Source organism: Melanaphis sacchari, unplaced genomic scaffold (assembly GCF_002803265.2).
Source record: "Melanaphis sacchari strain LSU unplaced genomic scaffold, SCAv2.0 Contig65_pilon_pilon, whole genome shotgun sequence".
In the NCBI taxonomy this organism is placed as follows: Eukaryota; Metazoa; Arthropoda; class Insecta; order Hemiptera; family Aphididae; genus Melanaphis; species Melanaphis sacchari.
This window is the reverse complement of record NW_020271469.1, coordinates 1490599-1498345: the sequence shown is the minus strand read 5'-3', so window position 1 is coordinate 1498345 and position 7747 is coordinate 1490599.

Below are 7747 nucleotides of genomic sequence, written 5' to 3'. Positions count from 1 at the left end.
AGATTACGTATATTTACTTTCATAAATTCATTTTTGCGTTGTGTTTGGTATATATATATATATATATAATATACTAATATAGTATGCGTGTAATAGTATTGTTATTTTTCATATTTTGTCTGCACGCGATATTAAGACCAATATCTTAGCGGTATAAACTGTTGGTGTAATTTATACATTATTTATGTACACTTATATTATTATTGAGTGTTCATTTAATATAAAATATAAATTATAAATATAATTTAATTGTAAAGAAGAAATTCAGTAATCACTCATCAATAATAATTATTGATTTATTATTATTTATTGAGTTTCGGCAACGATGGTTTATTAATTTTTTAAATTACAAATAATTTAAATTACTTAGATTACATTTATATGTATGGTAATACATGGCTTACAATTATTTATCTAATTTTGAGATGTTTAGGAATATGATTAGCTGTTGTGTATTGTTCGGACTGAGTGCTTCTTATAAAATACTGTAAATTCTTGCTTCTTATTATTTTTCATTCTTTTATATATGTCATTTGGTTATATGAGTTATAAATGTATAATGTGTTTCATCGTAAGAGATTTACTGCAACTGGAACTGGTAGGGGGGTCTTCCTTTTTCATATGGTGTTGGTAGTTTAGCCATATGTGATTGATTCTCATTCTGTTGATAGTGGTTTCTATTTTTCTTAAGATGCCAGTTGGGATATGATTATTTATGTGTGTGTTTTTTAATTTGGTTTAATAAAGAAGTTCCTTGAATTTATTGCTATTATCATGTATTTTTGATTATAATAACAAATCATTGACTTTATTTACAAGATAAAAAAAGTTTAAGGTATTTTTAGAATAAACATCACTAGGTAATATAGAAAATACTGTGATAGAACTGTAAAATAAAAATACTAATTATCGATTAGAAAATAACCTTATTTGTAGTCGTATATCGTTCCTATATTATCAAAGTATTTGTATCATAACATTTATGTAATTATTAAAATAATAAAATTATAAATTCTATATTTAGGTATACATTTTTAATTTTTAATTTTTGTGGTTTAAAATTAAATACCATGAAGTACGATAAATTTGTTTGTATAATATTTATTAAGTACCGTGCAAGTAACATGCAGTTCTAGTTTTGTGATTTTAATGTTATAAAAATTCTAAAAATGTTTAATAAAATTGTAATACATAGAAGATCATCTTTAAATATTATAGTATTATAAGTATAATTGGTACTTATGTGGTCTGTGTAATTTATAATTTATAGACTATTTTACTAATGACTGGTAACGGTAATTATTCATTACATCGGAGAAAGCTTCGAGAGTAACTTATTTATTATTCAGCTACACGACTCATTCATTATTAAGTTATAAAATATAGTGTTAGGCTTTAAAATAATTTAAGCAGTTTTACACTATGAGTAGCAGTAGTTACCTACACAGCACAGACGTTTCATCGTGAACTTATAAGTGTGAACTAAACGTGTGGTTACAACTCTCATTCATCGCGTAGGTTATCAACCTACCTTACATTTATACCTACATTCATCACAGACGCATTATATACAGTTACAAAATCATTAATTTGTATTTTTTCCATCGTGTTTTAAGTATATCAATTTATCACAGAACACGTGTTAGATCAAATTAATTGATTAGAACTGACTAAAGAGTGATAGACTGCAACATGTAAAATAATTAATTAGTACATACCACGTATTAAAATAATATACTTAAAGGTATTTAGAAATTAATTTTTAAAACTCACAGAAATAATTCTAAAACTAACAACGTGATCTACCTACATACAATTTTTTTGGTTAGCCATTTCTAAGAACAAACTAGGTTTCTAATTAAAAATTGAATTGTTTGTAATATAATTAATGGATAAATTAAAAATGTGATAAAACTATACTTTATTTACATGTGGGGCTTATTAGCAATATTCATGCTTATTTTTTCGTTTACTTTATTGCCTTTTTAAATTTAATTATTTACAAATTAACATTAACTATACGAATGTGTCAATTCATTCAATTATTGACAGATAGTTATTGTAAAATGATCATATACAATGAATACATTTATGAAATGATTGAAATGTAATATTTATTTGTTGTATAGTTAAGTTGGATATTAAAATACAATAACGTAATAGATAAATGGACAATGCAGGTATACTGAATTTATTTTCATTGTATAATCTCCATTAGTTTTTGTTGTAATAGAACAAAATCTCAAAAAGTTAAGCTTTAATGTAATGTCAATTAAAGTAGGCGAGTGTCTCAAGTTATAGTATTATTATATTACCATTACTTAATTATAGTGACAGTTTTATTTGTGCAAATTTAAATAAAAGATACATTTTCAAACATTTTATATCGTATTATTCATATTATTATTGCATCGTACGTGTATGAATCGCGACGCGTGAAATTTCGCCTGCAGATCCGGACCATTTGATCAGTAATCCAAAATACCTATGTAGTACATAATACTATGTCGTAACTATATTTGGAATATTATTATTGTTTATTGGTTCGGTATAGAAAGTCCCGCTTAAAGGAAATATAATATTGCGATTGTGATAATGATAGACTATGAGTTTCAAATTCGATCATGTGTTTATAACCTTAGTATCTTTAATACCATTGCGGCGGTCCTTACGCTGCTTTGCAATTTTATAACACAATTATTTTTTGCAATAATATAGTAACGTACACGCGTACCTGTACATTATGCGTTATACGATACATAAATAACTTTAATTAATGGATATTGACTTGACGATAGTATCCTCCGGGCTTCCGCTTTCTTTTCACTCACCGAAAGAATATTTAACTTAATTTGCTGTGTAGTCTAGGAAATATTATTTTCATGATCTTCACAAATCTATATGTCCAGAGATTTATTTTTTTAATTACTTATATTTGAGTATACATATCGTGCGATATAATAGTTATTAAATTAGACATTATAGACATTAAAATGATCGTTCATTAAACATTTAAAATTAACAAATGTTAATTGTTTTTTTTTGTTTTAATTATTTAATAGTCCTATCATTGATTTTAGAATATAAAATATAATATTTTAGTGTATTCTAAAATCAATGGTCATATTAATAATGCTGTGTTTGAAAATAAAAATTCGTTTGAGGAATCAGTTTTTTAATTAGGTAGTGTATACTTACTCATGTTCTTTAAATTTCTATACTATGAAATATCATCTATGATTTAATAATCAAAGTATTAACTATAGTAATATAGTCATTAATAATTTAATACTGATTAGTTAACTATAGTTGGTATGAATGATAAAAAGATTTTGCTAGATTGTAATAACATCTTAACAATAACTTTTTTGATGAGTTTTTTTTTTTTAATTTGGTAGATGATTTATTTTCCAGAGTAAAATTAATACAGTATTTCATTTATAATTGATTTTATAATTGTAATAATTTGCATGTATTACTCAACTTATTGTATTTTATTATTTGTTTAAAATTAAATTTTTGAACATATGTTAGTGAATTGTCTGGATAAATTACTTTCAAATATGCACCAAAAGATGTCGAACTTCAATTTATAGTTAACTTTTTATAATATAATATAATCTATAGATGATCCAGTTAAATGATACTATTGATTAGACATTTCTTTCACATATATTAATAGGTGAATACATAGATTATGCATTAGAAAATTTTATTGTTTCTACCACGAAGTACCGGTATAATAAGCCTTATAGGCTTGAAAGATTTGTTGTAGTGGTCTGACATTCGAAGGTTTTGTAAATCCCCATATTAGGATTTTTGTATCTACGAGCGGACAGACTTGATTACGGATTTTTATAACAGCGTTTTATTAATTAAGCTAATTTTTGATTTTAGTTTAAGACAAAATAGGTTAAGGCAAATGTTGAATAGTTTAAATTGCATTTTTGTACATTGACGTATTTTTTATCGGGGTTTAGACTTAGAGTATAGTATGCAGTTTATCGTAAATTTAATTAAAATAGTAAGTTAATAATCGGGAGTGAAAGTGATGGATGTAAGCTGTGAAGTTAAATTTTGAATTTTATCATGTTCCTGGAATACCAATTTGCTTTAAAAAAATAATTTTATCGACAAACTCATATTTATCTTTTTCAGTGTATGTATACGTAAATTACAAGTTGTTATATAAACTGAGTTTCCATAAAATAAATTTGAGTGTATTGACATGTGTAAGGAACCAGATGATAGTAACTAGTGGTTTGAGTTTTAAAAATATTGACATGAAACTCTGTAGAGAAATTATTTAATAATATTGTTATTGTTATCACGAAATTCTGAAATACATTACCATGTGTTATTATTACTAATAAAAAAGTGTCGATTCCTTCGTTCCCCAAGTGTTATTAAAATACGACGACAATATTATTACCTATATTGTTATATTTTTTACCTTTACTGATAATAAGTAAATTCATGAGGTTATTTTTTTTTATTATTAGGTTTAAAGGCTTCAACATCTCAGGTCATTAGCCTATGATAATTATAAAGTATTAATCTTATGGGGAGACATTATGTTAAACATAAATAGGGGAATGTAAAATATATTACGTACAATTTTATTTTATTATTATTATTTTTTTTTTTATTACATTAATTTTGCTAGGCTTATGTTTGTGAAGAAATTGTATATATTTTTGGAATTTTCTTCTCCAAGTGCTTGTTTCATCGATGACGGATTTCCAAAGATTTGTCTGGAGATGTTGAACTTGGGTCATTTTAGCGTGATATGTTTGATCGTAAGTTCTTTGTCACAGAATTCGCAAGTCGGGCAGTCTTCTTTGGTAATAAAGTACAGGTGTGTTAGACGGGAGTGTCCAATCCGAGACCTTGTGATAATTACTTCTTCGTGACTGGATGAAGGTGAGGGGTTTTTCCATGGGTTGATTGATGATTTGATTTCCTTGAGTTTATTTGTGTTTGGAGTCGCCTCCCACGTGTCTTGTCTAAGACTTTTAGTTAGATTGTGGATTTTTTTAAGTGCGTCTTCAAATGTTATTTTGTTTATTATTATTGAGCTGGGTGATGCTATTGTTTCGATGGCTGCTTTATCAGTAAGTTCGTTGCCAATTATACCAGTGTGCGAGGGAACCTATATAAATTCAATATTTTTTCTTAAATGTGTTGTATAATTTCATTTTTGGAGTAGGGGGTTTCGAGAGCAAGGAGTGCGCTAAGAGAATCACTGATAATGAGTATTTCTTCGGACACTAAAGTCGTTGCGTGTGAAATTGCTTTGTGGATGGCTTGGCTTTCGATAGAAAAAATGCTGGTTTCAGGAAGAGGTTTAAACATAGAGGTTTTGCTATTTTCTACAAAAGCAAATCCAGTTCCATGGGAGGATTTTTTTATTTTTCATTAAAATTTCGTTTTTTAAATGTTTATATTGACTTATATTCCTGTATAAGTTTGGGACATGTTTTGTAAACGTACAAATAAATGTATCAAGGTTATATAAATAATTATTAGTTATTTATATCATTGCCTCGAAGTTATAATACTTCGTTGATTATTGTTTTGGTCTTGGAGTGTTCTATGTAACGTGGGCGTATAAGTTTACTCACACGAACTGTTTAAATAGAACGGCGTTTTGAGTATGCAATTTTAATGTTGATCGTTATTACGTTTTTATATAGTATAACTTAAATTACAATATATTTTATGGCCAAAGCTCAGAAATAAGTATGGGAAAATAATTAAAGCAATAAAAAAATTGTAAAAATTAACATTTATAACCGCAGTTGTACTTAAGTAGTATTATAAAAAGTCATGGTTTTAGGATTTTAATTTATTAAATATATAGTCATTAAAAAAAATTTTAAACGTTTATATTATTTATGATAATAGAAAAATAATATTACCGTGGCAAAATTCTCAGCTTTGTGGTACATAATAGCAAGAAAATTAGTGAGAATCTTCTGTCACGTTTCATTGGTTATTGATATTATTTTGTCATGATTTTACATCATTAAATAGATATTAAAATATGAGCCTATCAAAAGATACGGAAATATCACATTCTTTCATGTACGCGTATGAATGAAATTTAATTTATCGTGATCATGCTTATTTATTTTTCCATTAAAATATTTATTATTTAAAACTAACTTAGCATAGTTAAATTATTTTATAGTTATCATTCATTTTACATACTACATATTTTACTGTCTAGTTACTTTTTGTAACTTGTTGAGTTTAAACGTAATAATATTCAATAAAAAAAAAAAATTATTAGATTCAATTTGTAAAAGTTAAACATTAAACGTGTAATATGTAATAAAATTATTATGACACGTATATAATATTTTTGACAATTAATCTTCATAGACGGTTGTGATATGCAACAGTCTTCAAAGGCAATATTTTATATATTAACTTAAAATCATTAAAAAAACAAGTATAATTTAAAGATATACATATATAATATATATGTAACTATAAAATACATTAGACTATTTATTGAAATTCATAAAATTTATAACCTTTACATATAAAACAAAGGACATATTTTCTTGTAAAAATACATTATGAATTTATAGAACATAATATATTATAATGTTTAAAAACAACAAAATTATAAATATATATTTATATTTATTTTTATACTTTCTAAATATTTTATCTAGACGGATGTCTGTATCTTTTACAGTTAATACATAGAGATTTAGATGTAATGGATGTACTTATTTGATTTGTAGTATAAAAAGTGGCGTTTCAGATAAGGGGTTTTGATTGATATATGTTTGAATTTTTTAACAGAACTTTTTGTTCGAATGCCATCTTACGGGGAAATAAATATTTGTATTTTATTTTTTGAACAGTCGTGTTTATTGTGCGGGTCATTTAAATTATATTCGCTATTCGTTGATTAAAATTAAAATTAATTAAACGGAAATTAAGACAGGGTAAATCCACTGGCATAATTTAATTCGTTACAGGCAATGCCGTGCAATAATTATAGCTATTATTAAAAAATTTAACATCTACTGTGTAAAATATAAGACTTTAAACGGATGAACCTTAAAAATATTCACAGTGTTCGACTGATTTTCATAAAATTTTTGTCAATAGATTCAACATGGTCCATATTTTATTATAGTTACTTTTAATTACTTACTTTTTATACTTTTCACTGTATAGATACGTAAAAATGTTGAACATAGGGTTATAGACGTTATAGTTGAATCACGAAAAACTATCATTTATATTTAAATGTATTTATATATATTGCTGCTATTGATTACAGAAAAGAATTATTATATGATTGGATATAATTTTTACCTGCGTGTTTTACGTTTGTTCAAAAATACCCAATAACGACTGTATTATAAAAATCCGTTCAGTTGACATGTAATGGAGTTTAAAAAAAAGATAAAATCTACAGGGGCTTAATTCAACGCCTAGCAGGATAAGCTATATATATATATATAGTTATGTAAAATAAACCGCGACGGACGAATATTTTGAGCATACCGAGAGCGCGCGTGTTATATTATATTATTTTATTCGCGGAAAAATGCCATATATACTCAACCCATATAAGATATAATGATATAATATCATATCATCATTATACGCGATCGGTTGATCTGCAGTGCGTGCGCAACGGCGGAGGTGTACGACACACACACGCACACACGCACACACACACACACACACACACACACACACACACACACACACACAC